Genomic DNA, 27512 nt, shown 5'->3' on the forward strand with positions numbered 1-27512 from the left:
TTATTACCAAGAGATGGAAACAGTCCAAACACCCATCAATGGATGAGTGGATAAACAAACTGTGGTATATACATATGATGGAATATTACACAGCTGTAAGACAGAATAAAGCCATGATACATCAACAACATGGATGAACACTGAGGACATGATAATGAGTGAAATAAACCAGAAACTAAAGGACAAACACTGTATGGCCTTACTGATATGCACTCTCTATGATGAGCAAACCCAGAGTTAAATTTGAGAACACAGGTTATGAGGAGACAGAAAGAGGGTAGAAATAGGACATTTGATACTGAAGAAGTACAGAACATTCAGCAGGATGGATTGTAAAGATCCTGAAATGGATAGCAAAATTCTATGTGATGGTACCACAATATTGTAAGTATAATGAACAAAGCTGAGCATACAGATGAAAGAGGAAGGCTAGGGGCATGTATTACACCAGGAGGAAAGATATAGGATAAAAACCAGGGAGGTGGGGCAAGATGGCTCCATCAAGAGGTGGGAGATTTAGTTAGTACTCTAGAGCAATTAATAAATAGCCAGGAACAATTAGTATATAGTCTGAAACAATTGTTGGGTGACATTCATGATTGGACACACCATACACCAGCCTGGAATGGGTGGTCTGGCTGAGATCAAAGCACAGAACTGTAACTAAAACTCCACAAATGGCAGAGCTGGCAGCCTTCCCCCACAGGCACATCAGACTGAGCTGAAATACTTCCCTCTGGAAAAAAGAAGCTGGTTACCTGTAATGAGGGAAACTAACTCAACCAAGCTCCAATTGTGGTTTTAGTTAACAAATTGGGACTACTGAATACAAGTTAGAAGCACAGATAAACCAAGAGCAAATAGGAAAGGAATCTGAGGTTCCTCATGGCAGACAGGAGGCAGGGCTGATGGAAAAACAACACATAAATAAATACAAACAGAGGCTTTTGGAGATGGCTGGGCTCAGAATACTGGAAAATGGCTGCATCCCAAGAAAAGGGGCACAGAGGATCTTGTACCAACACCAGATGACCGGCAAAACTGGAGGGCTGGGGACTGGCTCTGAAAAGGGGCTTCAACTCTTTTTTCCCTTTTTCCCCTCAATCTAAGCAACTCATTAGAGAAAGCCTCAGGCATTTTCAATTGTCAACCCAAGCAAGGATGGAGTTAACAGAGTCAGAGAGACAAAGGAGGAATTCAAGTGTAGAAAATAATTCCCTAAATGGTGTGTCTTCCCCAAGAAAAGGGGGATGGAGCTCAGCTCAAGTGGCTACCCCTCCTCAGTGAACTCAGACCCCAGTGCCTATGGGAGGGTGGAACAAACCAGAAACAACTTAAGCTTGGCTTCTGACACCCTCAGCTCCCGGCCATGACAGGGTCCACTGAGAATTCAAGGGACCACACCACTTTACACCAGTCAGGAGCTGCAGGCTGAGAAGTGTCACCTGCTGGGCAGGATAAGAAAAGCACAGTATCTATAGGCTTCTCAGGAAATTCTGACAACCTGCTCCTCAGGGAAACTTGACACTGATTAAATCTGACCCCTGGGACATGGACCTGTGTGGTCTGGAAAATCTGATTGGGGTTATCAAGGAAACAGGATGCCCAGACAACAAAATACTATGGGTCACATTAGGGAAAATGAAGATATGGCCCAATCAAAGGAACAAACTTACATTTCAACTGAGATACAGAAATTGAAACAACTAATTATTAATCAAACAAATCTCCTAAATCAATCAAAAAATCAAGTCAACAAGTTGGGGGAAGATATGACAAAAGAGATGAAGGATATAAAGAAGACACTAGGCAACCATAAGGAAGAACTCAAAAGTTTGAAAAAACAATTGGCACAACTTACTGGAATGAAAGGCAAAATGCAAGAGATGAAAAACACAGTGGAGACACACAACAGCAAATTTGAAGAGGCAGAAGAAAAGATTCATGAGCTCGAGGACAGGACATCTGAAATCCTACACACAAGGAACAGATAGGGAAAATAATGGAAAAATATGAGCAGCATCTCAGGGAACTGAATGAAAAAATGAAGTGCAAGAATGTACATGCCATAGGTTTCCCAGAAGAAGGAGGGAAGGGAAAAGAGGCAGAAGTAATAATGGAGGAAATAATCACTTAAAAACTTCCATCACTTAAGAAAGACATAAAATTACAGATCCAAGAAGCACAGCATACCCCAAAAAGAACAGATCTACACCAAGACAGTTAATAATCAAATTATCAAATGTCAAAGCCAAAGAGAGAATTATGAAAGCAGCAAGAAAAAAAAAAATCCATCACATACAAGGGAAACTCGATATGACTATATGCAGATTTCTCAGTAGAAACTATGGAGGTGAGAAGGCAGTGGTAAGATCTATTTAAGATACTGAAGGAGAAAAACTCCCAAGAAAGAATTCTATATCTGGCAAAACCAACCATTGAAAATGAGGGAGAGTTTAAAATATTCCCAGACAAATAGACACTGAGACAGTTTGTGAATAAGATACCTGCTCTACAGGAAATACTAAAGGGAGCACTACAGGCAGATAGGAAAAGACAGGAGAGAGAAGTTTGGAGCACAATAGGGGGTGATGATAGCACAATAATGTAAGTACACTGAACAAAGGTGAATGTAAGTATGGGTGAAAGATGAAGGTTAGAGGCACGTAGGACACCACAAGAAAGATAGAAGATAAAGACTGGGACCGTATAACTTAGTGAAAACTAGAGTGGTCAATGACTGTGATTAAATGTACACATATGTTTTTACATGAGGGAGAACAAATGAATGTCAACTTTGCAAGGTGTTAAAAATGGGGTGGTATTGAGGAAAAACATAATCACTACAAACTTAGTCTATTGTTAACGGTAACATTGTAATACGCTTCCATTAATGATACCAAAGGCAATATACCAAAGCTAAGTGTCTTTAAGAGGGCGATATAAGGGAAGGGTTTGGGATTCTTTGTGTTGGTGGTGGTGTCTGACTGTTTATTGTATTTTAATCATATTTTTTCTTTTGTTGCTTTTCAGTTATCATTTTTTTCTTTTTCTTTTTCCTTTTTACTTTGTTTGGCCTTTTTCTCTTCCTTTGTGGAAGAAATTGAAAGGTCCTTATATAGATAGTGTTGGTGAATGTATAACTACGTGATTATATAGGGAACCACTGATTGTTTACTTAGGATGGAACCTATGGTGTGTGAATAAAATCATCTGTGCCAGTTTGGATGTATTATGTCCCCCCAAACACCATGTTCTTTGATGCCAGTCTTCTGGGGGCAGAGGTATTAGTGTCGATTTGCTTGGAATCCTATGATTGACTGTTTCCATGGAGATGTGACCCACCCAACTGTGGGTGAACCTTTGGTTAGATTGTTTCCATGGAGGCATGGCCCCATCCATTCAGTCTGGGTCTTGATTAGTTTACTGGAGCCCAATAAAGCCTCAGACAGAAGGAGCTCAGTGCTGCTGCAGCTTAGAGAGACATTTTGGAGATGGCCATTGAAAGCAGACTCTTACTGATGCTTTGAAGATACTAGCCCAGAGTTTGCCCTGAGCAGCTAAGAGAGACATTTTGGAGAACCCATTCTGAAGCACAACCTGGGAGCAACCTACGTGCCTTCCCAGACAACAGAGGTTTTTCCAGGCACCAATGGCCATCCTTCAGTGAAGGTACCCTGTTGTTGACACCTTAACTTGGACACTTTTATGGCCTTAGGACTGTAACTTTCTAACCAAACCCCCTTTATAAAAGCCAATTCATTTCCAGTATTTTGCATAATGGCAGCATTAGCAAATCAGAACACCATCTAAAAAATAAACAGAGGGATACAAGTGCTGGAGAAAATGTGGACAAAGAGATATAGCTAATCACCGCTGGTAGGGAAGTAGAATGGTACAGCCATTATCCATGCTTCCCAGACCTCTAGGAATAAGCCTGGGGTTTCCAAAGATTCCTATGAAAGTACTGTTTTCCATAACTCCTTTTTACATTTTTGGCTACCTTCTTGCTTGTTCCAAAACTAATATAGTCTTAGGGGGCTGAGATGTTCTCCTTCCCCATACTTTGCCACCCGTCAACTGGTCACATTTTTGAGAGGGCTTCAGCATTTGTGACATTTTTCCAGCCTGCCAATTAAGGACAGCACTAGTCAAGGACAGTGAGAAGGCTGGCTCATGGTTACCAGCCATCGAGTTGAGTGGGATGACAGTAGCTCCAAGGAAAACTCCATGGACCCCAGTCTTCTCAAAAGGTCCAGTAGTTTAGCTCGAGAGAACATTTTTCAAATTATTGTATATGCCTTTGGAAAGTTGCCAAAGTTTTGAAAGGGTTGTCTTTCACTGTTTTGCCAGATTTGAAAATTGTTGGTTGGGGAAAAAAGTTTGCCGAGTTTCTCATTTTACCACTGAGGAAGTCCTACCTCAACCTTTGGTTTTTGCAAACTGAAGTTGCTCCTATGACTCATCCCATTGGTGAGATTTCACTGATGGAAATGCACAATAGATATATGGTTCAGTGTAGGTAGATGTTTATGTATTCTATCCACACAAAAACAGGCCTTTAGTTTTTATAGATACCCTATTGTTTCTAGCTCTCTGAATTCCCACAGCATTGACACAACTTTTGGAGTTTATGCACTGTGTATGAAATAACTTTTTCATTTGCATCTTCATTGAATCTGCTTCTTCCATCTCAGGAACTTATCAGTTCTCAGACACTCCCTCAATTTTGATGAATGATGAACCTAATATAAGGAAACACAGGGTCCCCCATCCAAAGTAGCTGCTATATGAGGCAGCAGTTATGGCTTCCTCTAAGTTATGACTTGGGACATTTTATATCTACTGTTTAATCCCACTCCTTACTTCTCAGGCAGTACATCCATGCTCTTCACCCACGACATGATTAGATGCTGTCTACTGTCTTTTAGGAAAACACAGCCATTTCTTAAATGTGGTCTGGCCAGCTTCATCCCACAAATAATACTGGATGGATGCTTACACCATGTCGTATAAATAGCTTTCATGATCCTTTACCTAATTCTTCTCCTCTCACAATGACTATCCCAATAATTCTACTCTTAGTCCCAAAAGGAACTCTTTCTCCTTCCATTATAAGCATGCAGTTCTGGATGATTATATTCAAATAGGTATTTTTGTGCATTACAAACCAGGTAACTATTCCGCAAGTCCACATCTGTGTATTTGGATTAAATCAGTTTATTTAATCACTTAGATATCAAGAAACAAACACAGAGGAAAGAAGTTGACCAAAAGAAAAGCCATTGGTTAAATATCATAGCTTCCTTGGATGGAACAATATTTGAAGGTAAAGGCTGTGTATCTTCCCAATGATGGTTCTGAAGCCATAGAGAAGATGGTATAGCTTCTATTCTTGATTTCATTATCTTCTTCAACCATGTAAAATAATTTATGTTAAAATATAGGGATGAGGATATCAAAGAAAGTCAATTCAGTTGTTAAGAACAAAGGGGAAATTCTCATGCAAATCTCATCTCACAGAACTCCCTCCATGTTGTGCATGGGTAGGGCCAATATCAGGGCGATTGTCTGGAGTTACTAGTCTACATTTTCAGGGCTCAGAGTTGTAGATTATTTTCAGTGTGGATTCATATGACAAAATTCTTCTATAAATCTTATTTAAAGTTATTAATCTATTCACACTGTCTCACCAGAAATAATGATCTTTCACAATCCACTGCTTTCATTCCTTTGTGCTGGATGGGGAGAACCTCTCTGTTCAGCATAGATTAATGTTATTGTTTTTGATGGTTTAAAACCAAACTAGTTTGGAAGTCATACACTTTTTCACCCTTCAGGTAACACAATGTGGTTATTCAATACTTAAAAGTCAATAGCCCTATGGGTGAGGAAGTACCGAAAAACTCAGAAGGAATAGGTAGTCTACTCGTACTTACCTATTGAGTGCTCTTAGGGCAGGTACCCATGACAGAATGAATAGAAAAAAATGATGAAAACTTCTCAATATTTGTTATTCAAATAACAGCTTTTTAAAAAATGATTTGTGAATAGGAATTATATTGTTATAGTCTGTAATGATTTGTTTATTCTTTTAAGTTTTGCTTTTGTATCTTAAAAATTTTTTACTGTAGAATTGCTTTAGCTTTACAGAACTATTTGGGACACCACCTTATATTTAGTCATCATGCCTCCTTATGCTCTCCTAGACCATCAGAGTTTCTCAAACATAACATGTTTCAGAAGGCCTTAATTGTGTTCAGTAGTAATTATCATATCTTGGTAGAATGTCCCATAATATTGGTTTGTCTGATAGTTATCCCTGGGACCTCTTTAATTTTTAACTGTTTTTTATTTTAGTTGAGAAATTATGGGTTTACAGAAACTATGCATAAAATAAAGGATTCCCATATACCATCCTAGTATTAACACCTTGAGCTGATGTGGAACATTTGTTAAAAATGATGAAAGCACATTTTTATAGTTGTACTATTATCTGTAGTCCATGGATTCACTTAGGGTTCTCTGTGTAGTTCAGCATCATGGATTTTTTTTAAAAATTTTTACTCTGTACCATGTGCACAACCTAACATTTTGCCTTTTATCAACATTCAGATATTAATTACATTCAAAATGTTGTGCTCCCATCACCACCATCCATTATCAAAACATTTCCATCATTCTGAATTGGGTCCCTGTACATTTTAAGCCTGATGTTCCCATTCCCTTTCTCAACCCCATCCCCTGGTAACCTATATTCTAGATTCTAAGTCTGTGAGTTTCCTTATTATCTGAACAGGAAATTTAAACTCAGAATTGTAATAGTACAGTTTATGTCAGGTACATTTTACATTCTAGGGAAGTAGAGCAAGGTTACGTGTATCGTTGACTTTTAAGATTTTTTTTTCGGAATACCCATTTTGATGGTCACATCTTCAAACTTCTTATATTCTTGGGCACTGACATCATTGTCTATTGCTGGATATTTTAGAGAATAAGCAGAAGAGATGCCCATTAGTATACTCAAGTATTTCTGAATTCTCCAGTGAGATGACAGAATGTAGAAATCAGGTCTTCTTTAGCAAAATTTGGTGGAGTCCAAACATTTAACAATTTATCTTTTTCCTTTTCTTAGGACTACTGAGGGAATGTAAGGCATGTCATCCTACAACCTTGACCATATCCATATCAGACACAGGGGCCTTGTTGATAGTTGAGCTTGAGGCTTTCAGAATTCCAAAAATGAAAGCTGTTCCTTTTCTCTGCCCACCTTCTAGAGTCTATATACTGGTGTTCCCAAACTGTACCCCAATAATAAGGAAAAGGGATTTGTACTCTCCACTCTCACACATAACAAAGAACTCTTCACTTTTGTCAAAGAAATTTTCATTCTCTATGTCAAATTTGGATGTATTACTGGAAACACTGAAAGGATCAACCTATCAGTGGCCTTGTGGAGTTGTCAGAGACATAAGTTGTCCAATTGGGTTAGGCTGAATTTGAATTTAAAATTCCAGTTCACCTCTTTACTAATAAGTACTGTTTGGCTACAACCTCATGGACCAACCTGGGTATTACTGGAATTCCATGGCAAGTGCAAGAGGTTTCTAGAAAAGCCTTATGACAGGGTCACCCCATAGAGGATGTTTTTGTCATCCCTATTGACAACTTTTCAACATCTGTGACCAAAGAAACACAAAGACTAAATTCTCATGGTTGAGCATTTCTCCACTATAAAATGCTTAATAATCATCATGCCCACCCATAATTCTCTTCCTCTTAAGAAACGTAAATGATATCAATACAATTATTCTGCAGAGATTAAGTGATTACATATACCTGTGATTGCAGTCAAATGCGTGGTTTTGCCACTGTCATCCACATTGGTAAAACGTGTATCACGGTTAGATATGATATCCTAATATGAACCAATTCCACAGAATTTTCCCCACTGACTGAAAGACAGAAAATATTTAAAAAAAACCTCTGTATAGCTTGCTCCATTTAAATTGTGATATGTATTTTTTTCAGCATACCCTTATCTAGTATATCTTTCACAGTGATCTCTGTCTCATTAACAGTTCTCAAACATCTTGGAATGAATTATGAGTGCTAGCTTGTAGAGAATTGTTTTACCTATCATCATCATCCTCCCAAACTAGTAAATATACTCCATCTTTCATTATTTCCTAATATGATCACAATGAACATCTGCCAATGATAGCAAATCTCTTTCAGTGACATGAACCCAGTAGGTTCACAAGATTTCACAACAGCCAATTGTTAAATTTTCAGGAATTAGCCACTTTTGAAGTACAGCCATTACTAGACTATATTTAGGCATAAACCAATGATTTCAAACTGAGAATTTGGAGTTAAGTTTCAAAATGAAGGGTATAGATGAATTTAAAGACTATGATCCATGAGATGTATCAATATTGATATCACTGAATAGTGGGTAAGAGGAGAAGTTTTCTAAATGGATGCACTTAGGTCATGATCAGGAAGTGCAAATGCCCAGGTTTGCCTTCTTATCAAGGCTATGATTATACTTGGATTGCTTAAGGTATCCAAAATCTACTTCCCGAACCACAGTGACTACAGGCAATTTGTTTATTGTATGGTGCCCAAAACTGAGCAAAATAAAATTCATTTTTCACTGTTTCTTACAGAAGATACCTCAAATTACAAGTAAAGTAAAAAGAAAACATAGCATGCATGGAAGGGAAGATGGTAGACAACAATGCTGTCATTTTTTTTTTTTCTGGTGATTAGCAAGGGAAGCAGAATTGAAAAAATAAAATAAGTAACTGAAAGAGCGAACTATGAATTCAAGTAATGGCAAAATCTTTGGAACGCATTGTATGTAATTGTACTCCAAATAGATCCTGCTGCTTTTTCATTAAAACAGATGGCAGCATAGAGAGGAGTGGAAGCTAGTTAGTCCCCCTGGAACAATTAATAAACAACAGAAACAACAAGTAAATGACCTGGAATAACTTCAGGGAGACAAATGTGACCATCCACTCATCATACACCAACCTGAATTGGGAGGAATGCCCAAGATCACAGCATAAAATCTGTAAGTAAAAACTGTGGACCCAAACCGAGAGCCAAGAGCCCCTCCCTCATGGAAGCCTGGTTGTGCTAGAGAGCAGCACTCTCTAAACAAGTGAATATCCCTCAGCCCAGCTCCAACTTAGATTTTAATGTAAACCACTCAATACAAACTGTGAATTCCCAAAAAGCACACAGAGGCTTTTGGATGACTGACCTTGGAGAGTCGGGATGTATCTGTCTCGGGATAGATTGGGTGCTCTCTCTGGCTGATGGGTGAATCTGGGGGCCATGGATAGGAGCTTCCTGTCTCTTTCTCTCTCTGTCAACCTGGGCGGCTCAGTGGAGAAAGCCTCAACCATTTTCAGCTCACAGTGCTCTGCAGTAGAGAAAGCCTCAGCCATTTTAAACTTGCAGCACTCTGACCCAGACAAGAGTGGAGATGGCAGTCAGAGAAACAAAGAATCTATTTATATGCAAATGACCTCTCTTGAGGGGGCATGTCTTCCCAAGAGGAAAGGAGCGGGGCCCAGCTCTACTACCTGCCTTACATTCAGAACCAGACCCCAGAGCCTGGGGGAAAACAGCCACAGGCCATACCTCCCTATACCAGTCTGGAGTGACAGGCTGACAGGTGCCACCTGCTGGGCAGAAAAGCACAGGGTGTGTCAATCCTCTGAGAAACACCATCAGAGAAACCGGATACTGAATATTTCCTCCTTCTGGGACCTGAGCCTGCTCTTGTCTTGGAAAAACTGATTGGGGTGGCCAAGTAGGCCAGATGCCTAAACAACAGAAAACTACAACCTACACTAAGAAAAACAAAGTTATGTCCCAATCAAAGCAACACTTACACTTCAACTGAGGTACAGGAATTTAAACAACTAATGCTAAATCAATTCAAAAAGTTTAGAGAAGATATGGCAAAAGATATAAAGGCTATAAAGAAAACACTGGGTGTACATAAGGCAGAAATTGACAGAAAAAAAAACTAGCAGAATCTAAAGAAATGAAAGGAACAACACAAGAGACAAAAGACACAATGGAAACATACAACAGCAGATCTCAAGAGGCAGAAGAAAACACTCAGTAACTGGAGAACAATGCACCTGAAAGCCTACACACAAAAGAAAAGATAGAGAAAAGAATGGAAAAATATGAGCAAAGTCTCTGGGAATTGAATGACAACATGAAATGCAGGAATTCATGTGTCATGGGTGCCCCAGAAGGAGAAGAGAAGGGAAAAGGGGCAGAAGCAATAATAGAGGAAATAATCAATGAAAATTTCCCATCTCTTATGAAAGACATAAAATTACAGATCCAAGAAGCACAGCATACCCCAAACAGAACAGATCTGAATAGACCTACACCGAGACACTTAATAAACAGATTATCAAACATCAAAGACAGAGAATCCTGAAAGCAGCAAGAGAAAAGCAATCCATCAACATACAAAGGAAGCTCAATAAGACTATGCATGGATTTCTCAGCAGAAACCATGGAGGCAAGAAGGAAGGGATGTGATATATTTAAGGTACTAAAAGAGAAAAACAGCCAACCAAGAATCCTATATCTGGCAAAACTATCCTTTAAATATGAGGGAGAGCTCAAAATATTCTCTGACAAACAGGCAATGAGAGTTTGTGAACAAGATACCTGCCCTACAGGAAATACTAAAGGGATTTCTACAGACTGATAGAAAAAGACAGGAGTGAGAAGTTTGGAACACAATTTTGGGTGATGGTAGCACAGCAATGTAAGTACACTGAACAAAGGTAATGATGAATAGGGTTGAAAGAGGAAGGTTACGAACATGTGGGACACCAGAAGGAAAGAGGAAAGATAAAGACTGGGACTGTATAACTCAGTGAAACCTAGAGTGTTCAACAATTGTGATAAAATGTACAAATATGTTTTTTCACAAGGGAGAACAAACAAATGTCAACCTTGCAAGGTGTTAAAAATAGGGAGGTATTGGGGGAAAAATATAATCAATGTAAATAGAAAAACCAGATTCTCAGCAAAAATCATAATGCAAAATCATATTTTTTTCATAAAAAAATCAAACTTTTATAGATCTGGCCCTAATATTTTATGATACTTGTGTCTGAAAATTAGTTATAGCTTTTAGTTATAGCTATGGGCAGAAATTTGTACTAATCCCCTCACTGCTTTCAAATAAAGCTCAAATTACATCAAAATTATTTTGGTACTTTACTACCATTTTAATTATTTACACTTTTTTTGGAATTTAAATTAAGGACATCATATTTATTAAAGAGTTTCATTGTGCCTTTTAAAATTTAGATAATTTAGTTACAGGCAACAGTAATCCTGGCAGCTGAATAAGAGAGAAAAACCTCTTGAAAGAATTGTTTTAATTTTAAGCCACCGTAAACACTTTCCCATGCATGTGAATCATGTTAAATAAGTATACTGGGTCATGTTCTTAGATACATTTGATAATAACCTTTCCCACACAACTTTCCTATGACACAACATTTATCCTGGGACTGTTTAGACAATGACTGTTTGGAAAATTAAGTGACTCATCAGGTGGCATTGGTAATTAGTGTAGGAACTGTTCTAGAATCCAGACATCTGGAACTCCTGGACAGAGCTAAAACCATGAACTGGAACAACCGCAATGGTTTAAGATGTGTACTCATAGAAGAACATTACTACTCACAGGTAATTTTGTATGTTGGATCTTCTTCTGGTCTCACTGCCTCTGAGGTGAGCTTTTGGCATTTACCATTAACCCTTGAAAAAAAAAAACATCCATGATTTGTCATCACTCATCAACACTTTTATTTGGCTTGAGGGACTGCCAAGGTTAAATAACATGGTAACTGCTAAAAACATATTTTTCAGTCTTTTGCACATTTGATCTCTCCAGAAGTTGCTTGGACATCCTATTCCAAGGTTTCTCCAAGTGACCACCTATCAGCATTCTTGGCTGATAATTATTTGCCATGGGGCTTTTTCCTAAGCATTGAAGGATGTTTATCAACCTGGTCTCCACCCAGTAGATGCCAGTAGCAATGACTGCCCTCCAAATTGAGAAAATGATGGTATCTCCAATCATAGCCAGGTGCCCACTATTGGACAAGAAGAAACACTTCCAGTTGAGAATAACTGCTATATTCCTAAGATACAAGTAATTCCACCCTCTCTTTTTTTCTATCCTGTAGACCATCCTTCCAACTCTATCCTAAATATTGTTTCCCTAGACTGAAGCATTCACTCTTTCTGAGTGAGTCTGAAATTCTGTGAATCATGTTAACACTACTTGTGCAAAAAATATTCAAATATATCAGATGGAGAAACAGACCAGGGAATCTGACATCAAGGAGTCAAGTAGACATTCTTGTGGGTGTAGCACATCACTTTAAAGTGGATATTAGAAGAAACATTATGTAACTTGTTTCCAATACATATAAAAATGCTAGAAGCATCAGGGACAGATTTTTGGCAGATGACTGCCATTGGTCTAAATTTTTCTTTACTGCCTGTGTCTCTCCATTATTAATGACATTGGTCCATCTGGGCCACTGCCCCCATTGCCCTCTAGGAAAACACCATATGGCCATGCCCAAGTGGCTCCTTATGATGCTGGCCATGCACCACCATACTAAGGGCACACTTCTAAAACTAAATTTAAATGATGCAAATCATTGAACACAATTCTGGCATTTTGATGCAAATTTAAGGCCAGACCCTATGTCAAGTTTCAATGTTTTTGTTCCTTTAACATACTAGGTGGATAGGAGAGACAGAGGAAAAAAAAATCTCCATGAAAAATACTAGATAAAAGACAGAAAGTGATCCAGAACACCAGTTCCAGCAATGCACCAGCTGGACAAGTTCTGCTAAATCCACAGGGACCATGCAATTGGTGAAAATGGCAGTCTGCATTCTGAAATGAGTGTGAGCCTGCTGAATAACCAGCAGCCATGCTGCAGTCTGTGGAAACCATGGGTTGGCACTTGGAGTTGGACTAGTTTTAAAAACCCAAAAGCAGCTGTAGATATGGCAGCAAGAACTGCACAGTGAAACGTGGCAGGAACTGTGTCCCCACAACCTGTGGGCGTGCCTCAATATATGGCATGGGCGACAGCCTTTCGCACAACTGCTGCTAATTGTCTTGGAGCTAGGAAGCCAGAGATTAGCCAAAAGGGGAAAATAACCATGCCCCCTACAGCCATCTTCCCGGTGGGCTTGAAACTCCCCTGCCTGGCACTGGTGCCGCAGCCAAGAGCTGCACCAAACAACCCACTATGATGGGAAGTATTTGCAGCAACACACACACATGCCACAATATCTGGGTGGATGACAGCCTTTTGCATACCCTCAGCTAATTGTCCTGGAGCTAGGAAGGTGGAGGTGTGCAAAAAATGGGGAAATTAACATGTCCCATACAGCCATCCTTTCAGCAGGCTGGGAACACCCTTCCATGGCCCCAAAGCCCAGAACTTCCCTTGGGGAATGGCACTCACTTTGACATAGCAGTCTTTCCTCAGCAGAGGCCCTAGAGGGCACAGCTTGGAAGAGGGACCCACTCAGAAGTCCCAGGGACCATACACCAACACCAAGGACTTGTGGGTCAGTGGCAGAGACAAACTGTGGTGAGACTGAACTGAAGGTTTAGACTCTTGCAACAGCTTTAAATCTCCAGGGACACCTGGCAGGTTTGATTATTTACACCACCCTCCCTCCCTAACCACTCACATACATGCCCCACATTCAGGGTGGGCAGCACCAACTACACATACAAACTTGGTGCACCAATTGGACTCCCACAAGATACAGACCCCCACTCACCACAAAGACAAAGTTGGGGAGAGCTGGTTTGTGGGGAATAGGTGGCTTGCAGACATCACATGCTGGTTAGTTTGGGAAAGTGTACACCAACAAGTTGTAGATCTGAAAAATTAGAGGAAAGTGTTTGAATACGTCTACATATCCTAAAAGAATCCTATCAAGTTAAGCAAATGCCAAGAGGCCAAAAAACAAAAGAAAATTTTAAAGCATGTGAAGAAACCAGAGGATATGGATGACTCAAACCCAAACACCAAAATCAAAAGATCAGAGGAGACAGTACTTGGAGCAATCAATCAACGAACTAAAGACAAACAATGCAAGTAGTTTGTTGAAGATTTTAGCATCTACATTCATTAAAGAAATTGAAGTGTAATTTTCTTTTCTTGTAGTATCTTTGTCTGGTTTTCATGCTAGGCTGATCCTGGCTTCATAGAATGAGTTAGGTCACTTTCCCTCCTCTTCCATTTATTTTGAAGAGTTTGAGCAGGATAGATACTAGTTCTTTCTAGAATGTTTGGTAGAATTCACATGTGAAGCCATCTAGCCCTGGACTTTTCTTTTTTGGGAGTTTTTTGATGGCTGACTCAATCTCCTTGTGATTGGTTTGTTGAAGTCATCTATTTCTTTTCAAGTAAATGTTGGTTGTTCATACTTTTCTAGAAAGTTTTCCATTTCATCTAAGTTGTCCAGTTTATTAGCATTATCGTTACTCATAGAACCCTCTCATTATCGCCTTTATCTCTTTGGGGTCAGTTGTTATGCCCCATTCCATTTCTGATTTTATTAATTTACATCCTCTTTTTTTCTTTGTCATCTTAGCTAAGGTCTATCAATGTTATTGATTTTCTTAAAGAACAAACTTCTGGGTTTTTTTTTTAAATTCTCTGTATTGTTTCATGCTGTCAATTTCTTTTATTTCTGCTCTAATATCTGTTATTTCTTTCTTTCTAATTGCTTTGCTGTTAGTTTCCTGTTCTTCCTCTAGTTACTCCAGGTCAGCAGCTAAGTCACTTCCTTCTTTTTAAATATAAGCATGCAGGGCCATAAATTTCTCCCTCAGTACTGTCTTTGCTGCATCCCATACATTTTGATATGTTGTGTTCTCATTTTCATTTGCCTGAAGATAATTACTAATCTCTCATAATTTCTTCCTTTACCCACTAGTTCTTTAAGAGTATGTTATTTGGCATCCATATATTTGTGAATTTTCCCACCTTCCACCTGTTACTGATGTCCAACACAAATTCCATTATGATCTTTAAAAGTGTTTTCTATAATTTCTATCTTTTAAAATATATTGAGACCTGCTTTGTGACACATATGTTCTATCCTGGATAATGACCCATGAGCACTTAAAAAAAAAAAAATGTGTATCCTGCTGTTGTTGGGTACAATGTTCTGTGGATGTCTGTTAAGCCTAGTTCATTTATCATATTACTCAGACTATGTTTCCTTACTTATCCTCTGTCTACTTGTTCTATCCTTTGATGAGTGGTATACTGAAGTCTCCAATTATAATCATAGAAGAGTCTACTTCTCCCTTCAGTGTTGTGTTTTCCTCATGTATTTTGGGGCACCTAGGATCAGAGCATAGAAAATTATAATTATTATGTCTTCTTGATGCATTTTCCCTTTTATTAATACATAGTGTCCTACTTGGTCTCAATTGTTTTACACTTCAAGTTTAATTTTTCTAATATTAGTAGAGCTACCCCTGCTCTTTTCTGATTGTTTGCATGGAATACCTTTTTCCAGCCTTTTGCTTTCAACCTGAGACTCTTGTAGACAGCAAGCATGTAGATGGATCCTGTGTTTTATCCCTTCTGCCAATATAAGTCTTTTGATTGGGGAGTTTAATCCATTAACGTTTAATGTTTTTAGTATAAAGGCAGTAATTTCTTCAACAATCTTTCCCTTGGATTTTATATGTCACATCCCATTTTTCCTGTTTTTATCCTGTTAGTTATCCTTACTGATAATCTTCATTTCTATACTCCTCTCCAAACCTCTCCATCCTGCCTTTTCCCATGTGCCTGTAGTGCTCCCTTTAGTATTTCCTGTAGAGCAGATAGGTCTCAGGTTCACAAACTCTAACAGTGTCTGTTAATCTCTCTATATTTTAAACTCTCCCTCACTTTTGAGGGACAGTTTTGCCAGATACAGAATTCTTGGTTGGCAGTTTTTCTCTTTCAGTATCTTAAATATACCACAACATTGCCTTTTCAACTCCATGGTTTCCACTGAGAAATCCACACATGGTCTTATTGAGCTTTCCTTGTATGTGAAGGATTGCATTTCTCTTGCTGCTTTCAGAATTCTTCGTCTTTGACATTTGACAGTCTGATTAAGTGTCTTGGGATAGATTTATTTGAATCTATTGTTTCTGGGGTATACTGTGCTTCTTTGATCTGTAACTGTCTTTCATGTGAGTTGGGAAATTTTCAATGATTATTTCCTCCATTCTTCTTTCTGCCCCGTTTCCCTTATCTTCTCCTTCTGAAACAACCATAAAACATATATTTGCATGTTTCCATGGTGTCATTCAGTCCCCTGTGATCCTGTTTATATTTTTCATTCTTTTCCCCATCTGTTCTTTTTTGTGTAAGATTTCAGATGTCCCATCTTCTAGTTCACTAATCCTTTCTTCTGCCTCTTCAGACCTGTTATATGTCTCAATGGTGTTTTTCATCTCTTGTATCGTACCATAAAATCCCATAAATTCTGCCATTTGTTTTTTCAAGTTCTTAAGTTCTTCTGTTTGGACACACTGTGTATTCTTTATATCTTTCATCTCTTGCCACATTTTCTTTCAACTCATAGATTAGATTTAGAAGATTTGTTTGAAGGTCTTTAGTTGTTTCAACTCCTGTAGCTCAGTTGAGGTGTTAGTTTCTTCCTTTAACTGTGCAATATCTTCATGCTTGCTTGTATAAGTCATGATTTTTTCTGGTATCTAGGCATCTAATGTTCTTGATTACTTACGGGATGTCATTTTCTCTCTTTTGCCTAGGGTTTTCTTGTTGGTTGTCATTGTTGCCTAACTATACATCTCTCTCTCTCTCTCACCAGTTGTCAGACTGGCTCTGATCCCCCACTCTCCCCTGCAAAACAGGCAACCACAGTGGCCCAACTCAGGGATGGAAGGTAGGCAATGGGCACCACAGCAAGAATGAAAAAGAATGAAAGAGGAGTTAGATCTCACACCTCTACGAAAATTACCACAAAGTGGATCAAAGACCTAAACATTAGAGTTAAGGTTGTAACACTTTAGTGGAAAATGCAGGGGAATATCTTAAAGGTCTTGTGATAGGACATGGTTTCCTAAACCTTACAACTAAAGAAAGAGCAATGAAAGAATAAATAGATAAATGGGATCTCCTCAAAATTGAATACTTTTGCACATCAAAGGGCTTTGCCAGGAAATAAAGACAGTCTACACAATGGGAGACGATATTTGGAAATGACATATCACATAAGGTGTAATAACCAGAAATATAAAGAGATCCCACAACTCAACAAAAAGACAAACAACCCTATTAAAAAGTGGGCAAAAAGACATGAACAGACACTTTTCTAAGGAGGAAATAAAGATGGTTCAAAAATATATGAAAAATGCTCAACTTTACAGGCTATTACAAAAATGTAAATTAACACCACAAAGATAGTTTTTTCTTAAGTAAGAAAAATTGACTTCCACCATTGTAACATGTTAAAAATGGGATGGTATATGGAAAAAATACAATTAATGCAAACTTGGGCTTATGGTTAACAGTAACTTTGCAGTTTTCTTTCATTAATTGCAAAACAGGCAATATTCCAAAGCTAAATGTCAATAAGAGGGGGATAAAGGACTGGGGTTTGGGATTCCTGTTGTTGCCATTTCTCTTTTTCGTTTCTTCTTTTCTCCACTTCTTTGCAGCAGAAATGGAATGTTCTCATATGGATTGTGGTGGTAAATGCACCACTATGTGATTATACCAGGAATGATTGACTGTATAATTAGGATGGATTGTGTGGTGTGTGAATTAAAATGTTTAAAAAATAAAAAGAAGCATACAAGGGCTGGAGAAGATGTGGAGAGAGGGATATACCTATTCATTGTCGGTAGGGAAGGAGAATGGTGCAGCCCTCTGGAGAGCAGTGTGGTGGTTCTATAGGAGGCTAAGTATAGGATTGCCACATGATCCCCCAACCCCATTATTAGACAAAGACTTGGAATAACTGACATCAGGGACATGGATAGACAGTTGTACACTAATGTTTATGGTGGCATTATTCATAAGTTGCAATGGATGGAGGTGTTCTAAAGGTACATCGACTGATGAATATAAGGATGAACTCTGGTGGATACATATGACAGAAGATTGAGTTGCAGCAGTGTGCCAGTTTGAATGTATCATGTCCCCCAAATGCCATTATCTTTGATGTAATCGTGTATGGGCAGATGTTATCAGGGTTGATTAGATTGTAATTCTTTGAGTGTTTCTTTGGAATGCGCCCCACCCAGCTGTGGGTGATGACTCTGATTGGATAATTCCCATGGAGGTGTTGCTCCACCCATCCAGGGTGGGTTTAAGTTGATCAGTGGAGCCATATAAATGAGCTGACATAACAGAAGGAACTCAGTGCAGCTGTGAGTGACGTTTTGAAGAGGAGCAAGCTTGCTAGAGAGGAACGTCCTGGGAGAAAGCCATTTTGAAACCAGAACTTTGGAGCAGATGCCAGCCACGTGCCTTCCCAGCTAACAGAGGTTTTCCGGATGCCATTGGCCATCCTCCAGTGAAGCATTAGCAAACTAGAATAAGCAGCAAGGAATAAAGTCATGTTGCATGCAACTAGCAGAATGAACCTTGAGAACTTTATGTTGAGTGAAGTAAGTTAGAAACAAAGGAAAAATATTGTATGGCCTCACTGATACAAACTATCTATAGTGAATAACCTCTGAGAATTTCATAAGATATTATAGGTCATCAGAGGATACAAAGTTGGCAGAGATTGTGCAATTGATGATTAAGAGTACAGAATGTTCAAATAAGGCCCATTTTAAAGGTTTTTAGATCATATGCTCTTATAGCAGTCACAAGTATTCCTTAGTTTTAACTGTTTTTTCTAAATTCTGAGATGCTGAGCTCTTTTTGTATAACCTGGTAATTCCCTGGAATAATGGGTAACTGTGTGACAACTGAGACTCAAGAGTTCTGCAGCTCTGAAATTCAGCACTACTCCATACTCCAACTGTTAAAGAAGCTGAAGAAGGGATAGACTTCAATTAGAGACATGAATGAAATGGACCTGTTTAGGATGAATGTAAACCATAATTCAGGGTAAAGGATGATTTTGCCTGTATTTTAAAACTTCAACTTCCGTGTGAGACCAAAGGAAGAGATGTTTATTTTGTGCAACATTTAAATTTTCTGTATTTGAACTGTCTGGCCAGTTTATTTACACAACCTAATGACATGGAACCTAGAATATGGAATGATATCTTATTGTTTGGTACAGGATAACGTAATACCAGACACATTCCAGAGCGTTTTTGGCAGAAAATAAAGTATTTGCAAAGTCTCCTTGATGGACTGGGGAAAAATGTGGAACAATGAAATTTCCCCTCATGGGGAATTCCTGATATTTTCTCAAGCATTAGGGACTCCCAATTTAATAAGTCAAGCCCTCAATCTTGAGGCTTGAGCTTATGAAACTTATGCCTGCAATGGGGAAGTTAGGCCACCTTGTGATTATGTCTTAGGATCACCCCCAGAGAGCCTCTTTTATTGCTCAGATTTGGCCTAAGACAACTCTGCAAATATACTCGCTACCCCCCACCCATGTGGGACATGATTTCCAGGGGTGTAAATCTCCCTGGCAACAGGGACATGGCTCCCAGGGATGAACCTGGCCCTGGCAGCATGGTATGGAGACGGCCTTCCTGACCAAAAGGGGGAGAAGAAATGGAGCAAAATATAGTTTCAGTGACTGAGATATTTGAAATAGAATTGAGCAGTCATTCTGGAGATTATTCTTATGCAAGCTTTAGTCAGATATTGCAAACTACCACAGTATGTCAAGCCCCAACCAACAGTATTCCTAAAAATCCTAGGGAGTGCCCTGGGCTCTATCTAAGTCTCTATAAAAGTTTTTCTTAGTAACCTTATTTTTTTTCAGAAACTTGAGGCCTTTGGATTCAACCCATCCCAGACAAGCCCTGAAACCCAGAAGTACCAGTCTCTCCAAGAACATCAACCAGTTTCATTCCTCTACCCCAACACCCCTTTTCAGCATGAAGAATTTAAAATAGTCATTGCCCAGATATCCCTGAAGATTGAGAATGATCAAATGAGAGATAGGAGGGGTAACTGAGAAATTAGGACTTAAGTAATGACTATGACTATTTACCTATTATATAGATATTTCTTTTTAGTGTCTACCTAAGTGTTTTAGTATATACAGAAGGAAATACCTGAAGTTGTTGAACTGTAATACAGTAGCCCTAATCTTTTGATAATGATTGCATAACTGTATAGCACACACAAAAAGTCAATTGCCCATGTTTATATGGATCTACTTCTGGGTGTGTTTTTCTGTTCCATTGATTTAAATATCTATCTCTGACAATACTACATTGTTAGTTAACCTACCTCTATTGTAAATCTTAAAACTGGGTAGAGCACAATACTAGTGGTCAATTTGAAGTGGGGGTTGGTGAGTGGGTAAGGGGTTTGGGATGTATGGCATCTTCTTGTTTCTTTTTCTTTTTTTTTTTTTTTTTTGGAGTAATGTAAATGTTCTAAAAATGATCATGGTGATGAGTGCACATCAATGTGATCATACTGTGAACCACTGAATGTATAAGTTTGGATGGATTATATGGTGTGTACCTCAAAACAATTACATTTAAAAATCAATATTAAGGACCTAAGTCTCAAATGATCCATTTTAGCTCCTCTCTTTTTGGCTAGTTTCTACAAAAACCATGTTCCAGTGCCCTGAAAACTATAAACAAAGTTCCCTTAAGAAGTCTTGGTCAAACTTTATTTCTTCAAGATCATTCATCATGAATTACCCTTCCCCTTTATCTTTGCATTAAAAAATTAGTATTAGTGAGCAAAGCGGGCTTCCTAAGTTAATGTGAAAAACCAAAGTTGGCAGTAAAAGGAAATCAAGATACTACAGATATAGCTCAAGCTCAATAATCAAATAATATGAAAAACTCAAATAGCATGCCTGGAGTCTTTGACTAATAACCCTAAAGATGAGTAGCAGAAACTTAGTAGCTGAGTGGGGGGGAGCTTGGTTGGGAGGTAGATGGATAGACTAAATGCTCTTGTATATATACACATATAAAAACCACAAGAAGGACACACACATATCTTGACACAGCCAGCATGCCCCAGATGATTTTGAGAATTCTCCCCAGATGCACATTTCTGATCAGCACAAATCCAGAGCAAGTACCAGGGGCAACAGGAGAATCTTCCTATCTTTGAGGCTTGTCAGACTCTTCTCTGGGGGCTCTAAGAGTGACTCAGCCATTGATGGAAGATTCCAAATTTCTGCCTCTTCTTATACCATCTCTCTCTGTCCAAGATACTTTGTGATCAGATTGTCAAACCTAAGAAATCATCTTGAAATATTGACAATACATATCCTGGTTGGCAGCCATGTGGCAAGCCTCGGGTAAATTGCTCTCTCTTCCAATGTCTCTATAAAAGTTCAGGAACAGGGCCTGGGGGATAGCTTAGCTCAAATTTACATGTCCCAAGTGACATGCAGGCAACTGTCTGTTCTAGTGTCTCTTATTTTTCCTTGTCTATTGGCCATGCATTCTTCCTTTGGATATCATTTTTATATTTTCCTTCATGGAAAACAGGGTGATTAATTCCACATGTTTTAACTAATATGGATTCTGATTCCCACTGGGTTTGTTGTTGTGACTGTTTTTTTTGTTTGTTTTGTTTTTTAATATATCTATTATCTACTTTGTGACTGGCCTGTGGGAGTTCTTTAGAGTCCATACACCTCTTCCGGTTTGCTAATGCTGCTGTTATGCAAAATACCACAAATGGATTTGCTTTCATAAAGGGCATTTATTAGGCTACAGATTTACAGTTCTAAGATCATAGAAGTGTCCAAACTAAGGCACCAACAAGAGGATACCTTCACTGAAGCAAGCATCCAGAACACCTCTGTCAGCTGGGAAGGCACGTAGCTGGTGTCTGCTGTTCCTCTGCTCTCAGCCAATCCAAACGGCTTTCTCCAAAATGTCTCTGGGCTTCTGTCTCTCTTAGCTTCTCTCAGCTCTCTGCTTGGTTCTCCTGGGCATTTGCCTCTAAGCACCTGAGAGTTGTCTCTTAGATTCTCTGGGCTTCATCTCTTAGCTTGGCATCTCCAAATGTTTTTCTGTGTCTCCCAGCATCTCCAACCATCTGGGTCTGTGTTGGCTCTTAGGTTTTCCCTGGGAAAACTCTGGATTACATATCTTAGCTCCCTTCCAAACTGTCTCAGTTTCTCTGAAATACTCCTCTCCATAAGCTCTCTTAAAGGGATTCCAGTGAACTAATCACTGGATGGGTAGGGTAGAACTCCATGGAAATTATCTAATCAAAGTTCTCACCTACATTTGGGTAGATTATATCTCCATGGAAACATTCAATCAAAAGGTTCCACCCAAAACAAAAGACTACTAAGTCACCCACCAAAAGACTGTATTGAAGAACATGGCTTTTGTGGGGTCATAATAGATTCAAACCAGCACAATTCTCTTTACAGCCTGTACTCTAGACAGTGTACGCAGCCTTTGCCATATGTGGGTTTTTTAAAAATTCCTTTTTCTTCATTTTAGTCCTGGCTTCAGAGGGGTCATCCCTGAGTCAACATAGCTTAGAATTCATGCAAAGATTTCTCACTCTTCCTTAAACACCTGGAATCAACAAATGGACTTCAGTGTGCATTGAGGCAGACCCTCAAAGCTCAGGCAGATTATAATCAGCCAGGATCCGTCAGTAAGGGGGGATCTGGGCCTTTCCTTAACATACCTGCACCCTTTCAGGTGTCCTCAGCTTTCCAGACATCCAGGAATAAATCAGAAGTTTCCAAAGATTCCTATGAAAGTCTCATTTTCCATACCTCCCTTTGACATTGTTGGCTAGCTTCTTTCTTGCTCCAACCCTATTGAAGTCTTAGGGGAACTGTGATGTTCTCCTTCCCCATCTCTGCCACCAGTCAATTGCTCTTGTTTTAGACAGTGCCTCTGGGTATAGGGCATTTTGCTGAGTGATATTTAAGGAGAGTTTTCATCAAGGGCAGTGAGATGGCTGGCTCACCGGTACCAGCTGTAGGCTGAGTGGGAGGACAGCAGCTCCAAGTAAAACACCACACAGCCCAGTCTTCCCAACATGGTCCTGTAGTTTATCTTGAATGAACATTTCTCTAATTATTGTATGCCTTTGGTACCTTCCCACAGTTCTGAAATGGCAGTCATTCACCATTTTGCTAAATTTGAAATTGTTGGTTGTGGGGAGAGAATTTGCCAAGCTCCTCATCCCACCACTCTGGAAGCCCTACCTCAACCTTTGGATTTTGCAAACTGAAGGTGCTCCTTTGACTCATCCCATTAATGGGGTTTTGTTGAGAAAGTGCACAATAAATATTTGATTCAACATAGGTAGACATTCCTCTATTCTGTCCATTTAAATACAGGATGTTAGTTTATGTAGATAACCTATTGGTTCTGGCTCTCTGAATCCCCATAGCATTGATTCAAACTTTAGAGTTTATCCATTGTGTAGGAAAGACAACTCTTTCATTTGCAACTTCATTGGATCTGCTTCCTCTATCTTGGCATCTTATCAGATCTCAGACACTCCCTCAATTCTGATGATTGATGAACTTATAAGGAAACGTGAGGTCCCCCACACAAAGCAGCAGGCTTTCAACTGTAGTAGCTTCCTCTAATTTATGACTTGGGACATTTATCATCTGCTGGTAAATCCCACACCTTACCCTTCAGGCAGCACTTTCATCCTGTTCAACCAGGACATGAGTCACATGTTGCCTGGTGTCATTTAGGAAAACAAAAGTACTTTTTAACCATGTTCTGGCTATCCTGCCTCATCCCATAAATAACACTGGATGGAATGCTCACACCATGTATTATAAATTGCTTCAATAATGCTCTACCTCATTTTTCTCCTCTATGATCCTCCCACTTATTCTGCTGTTACTCCTGAACAGAACTGTTTCTCATTCAATTATAGGCATAGTTTCTGGATGGTTATATTTAAAGAAATTTTTTGTGCATTGCAAACTAGGTACCTTTCTTCAAAGACACATCTGAGTACATGGATTGTATCAGTTTATTTAATCACTTAGAAATCAAGTTATAAAACAGAGCCTAGAAGTTGACCAGAAGAAAAGCCATGTGAGTATAAATATCGTCACTTCCTTGGATGGAAGCGTGTACGATTTAAAAGCCAAGGCTGTTTCTCTTCTTATTCATGGTTCTGATGCCATGGAGAATACAGAGTAGCTTCTAATCTTGATGTCATTATCTTCTTCAACCATGTAAAATAATTTAAAAATAAAGAATAACTGATGTTTATGAAATGGGTGAGGGTGTCAAAGAAAGGTAAATGCATTTGTTAAGAATAAAGGAGAAATTCTCATACAAAACTCATCTCACAGAACTCCCTCCATGTTTGTGCATGTGTTGGTCAATATCAGGGTGCACGCCTGGAGCTCCTGAACTACTTTCTCAGGGCTTGAGAACATATAATTATTTCTGGTGTATTTCCATATGACACACCTATTCTATAAATCTTCAAGTTATTAAAAATAAGGTGAATTTAAGTTAATTTATCCACACTGGTCTCACCAGAATTAATCATTTTTTACAATCCATTGCTTTCATTCCTTCATCCCTGAAGGATAGAATCCCCCTGTTTAGCCTAGATTAATGTTACCTTTTTTGATATATTAAAACCAAACTAATATGGAAGTCATAAGTTTTGTCACCTGTTGACAACACAAAGTTGTCATTCAATACTTAAAAATCAATCCTAGGGGCAAGGAAGACCGAAAAACACAAGCGGCATAGGTATTGTATTTCTACTTACTTAATCAATGATCCTAGGGCAGATGTCTGTGACAGAAAGAATAGAAAAAATAATTATCAAAGTTTCTTAATATTTATAAGGAATAATTAAATAGAGTTGCAAAAAGATGATTTGTGAACAGCAATTATTTTTTACCACCCATTTATTTGTCCATTGTTTTCTGTTTTGCTTTTGTTTCTTTAAATAACTTTTTATTTTAAAAAAAGTTTAAGCTTTAGAGAAAAGTCAGGAAGGTAGAACAGTGGGTTCACATATATCCTGTATGCAATCTGCCTTTTTGTTAACAACTATTAGCATGAATACAATTCTCACAAGTAGTGAAGCAGTGTAAAGTCCTTAATTTTTGCATAGTTTCCTTTTTGGTTCCCTGGATCCCATCAGGACATCACCTTACATTTTGTCATCATCTCCTTAGGCTTTTCTAGATTGTCACAGTTTCTCATACTTTCTCATACTTCCTTGTTCGGAAGGCCTTGACTGTGTTCAGGGTCAGGTATTTTGTAGAATGCCCCATAATAGGGTTTGTATGAACATTACCCCTAGGAGCTTTTTCTTTAATAATTTTTTAATAGAGAAGTTGTGGGTTTAGAGAACAATAATGTATAAAAAATAGGATTTCCCCATGCCACTCTATTATTAGCCCCTTGCATTGGTGTGCAACATTTGTTACACTTGATGAAAGTACTTTTTAAAAATTTTTACCATGGTCCATGGCTTAACTTAGGTTCAGTATTTGTGTTATATAGTTCCACAGATATTTTAAAAAACATTGTTATTATTACCATATGCACAAACTAAGATTTCCCCTTTTAACCATATTCTGATATAAATTTCATTGCTACAAATTACATTCAAAATATTGTGCTGCCATCACTACCATCCATTACCGAAACATTTCCATCGCTCCGAATAGAAACTACATTTTAAGCCTTAGCTTCCCCTTCTCTCTCCCCACCCCATCCCCTGAGAAACTATGCTATGGATTCTTCTAATTCTATGAGTTTTCTATTTCTCTGAACAGGAAATTTAACCGAGAATCCCAATAGTGTACTTGTATATCGGGTACATTATATACACACACACACACACACACACACACACTCGGGAAAGTATCATGAATTACCTGTATCGATGACTTTTAAGATGTTTTCTTTTGGAATACCCATTTTGATGGCCACCTCTTCAAACTTCTTATATTCTTGGGCACTGACATCATTGCCTCTTGCTGAATATTTTAGAGGATAAGCAGAAGAAATGCCTATTAGTATAGTCAAGTATTTATGAATTTTTCCAGAGAGATGACAGAATGTGAAAATCAGGTCTTCTTTAGTAAACTTTGCTGGAGTCCAAGTATTTAACATTTTACCTTTCTGACATTTCTTAAGACTACTGGGGCCATAAAATGCATGTCATCATGCAAACTTGATCATGTCCCGATCAGACACCGGGACTTGGTGAAAGCTGAGCTTGAGGCTTTCAGAATTCTCCAAATGGTACCTGTTCGCTTTCTCTACCAAATGCCCACATGATATGAATGAACATACTCTTCACTTTTGTCAAATAAAAGGCTCATTCTCCATCTACTTCAAATTTTAATCTGATATCAGAAAGGCTGAAATATACCTACCAATGTCCCTGCGGAGTTATTTAAAGACACACATTGTCCACTTGGGTGAGGACACTTGATTGAAGGAATAAAATCTAATTTATTGTTTTTTATTTTTTTGTTTGCTTGTTTTTGTTTTTCTGAATAGCAACAGCACCAGAATTGAACACTGTCTTGAAAATTATGGTAAAATGAAAGATTTGGGGTTAAGATGAACACATTCAAGGCTGGGAATGAGTTGGAATGTGGAACTTGCATTTAAAATCCCAGTTCACTAAGGTGACATAACTCATCCCTATGAGTAAGCAGTATTTGGCTACAACCTCATGGCCCAACTTCGGTACTACTGGATATCCAGGGCAAGTGCATGATGTGGTTGGAAAAGCCTTCTGATACAGCCATGCAGCACCTGTGTTTTTGTTGTCCCTATCAACAACCTTTCAACATCTATGACCTAAGAACCCCAAAGGCTGAATTCTTACAGATGAGCATTTCTCCACTCTAAAGTGCTTAATACCATCATGCACACCCATAATTCTCTTCCTCATAAAAAGATAACTGATGTTAACACAGTCTATTCTGCAGAGAATAAGCCATTATACCTACCCATGATTGCAGTCAAATGTGTGGTTTCACCGTTCTCATCTACATTGACAAAATAATATACCTGGAACTGTTTACTTGAATCATAAATTATGATATAATTTTTTCCACTTTCTGAAAGACAAAAAATATTTTAAGCCTCACTGTAACATTTTCCTTTTTAATTTTTTAGGCCTGCCTTTATCTGTTTTCCTTTCACAATGATTTCTGTCTCATTAACTCATTTCAAGCACATTTGAATCAATTATGAGAGCTAGCATGGTGCAGACTTTTACATATCACCATCATCATAATCTATTAAAAATTACATC

At 38.5% G+C, this 27512-nt stretch overlaps 1 long non-coding RNA gene across 1 annotated transcript in view; it reads right to left on the reverse strand.

Moving 5' to 3' along the window:
* The window catches only part of LOC119523624, a 40368-nt gene extending 13066 nt beyond the window's left edge, over nucleotides 1-27302 (reverse strand). The window contains exons 1-6 of the long non-coding RNA XR_005214647.1: nucleotides 27205-27302; nucleotides 26116-26217; nucleotides 24993-25018; nucleotides 13882-13983; nucleotides 11747-11820; nucleotides 7840-7955 (exon numbers count right to left, since the gene is read on the reverse strand). This is a non-coding gene — a long non-coding RNA (uncharacterized LOC119523624). The remainder of the gene's footprint in view (nucleotides 1-7839; nucleotides 7956-11746; nucleotides 11821-13881; nucleotides 13984-24992; nucleotides 25019-26115; nucleotides 26218-27204) is intronic.
* Between the last annotated feature and the right edge of the window lie 210 nt (nucleotides 27303-27512).

The sequence above is a fragment of the Choloepus didactylus genome, chromosome X (assembly GCF_015220235.1).
Source record: "Choloepus didactylus isolate mChoDid1 chromosome X, mChoDid1.pri, whole genome shotgun sequence".
NCBI lineage: Eukaryota > Metazoa > Chordata > Mammalia > Pilosa > Megalonychidae > Choloepus > Choloepus didactylus.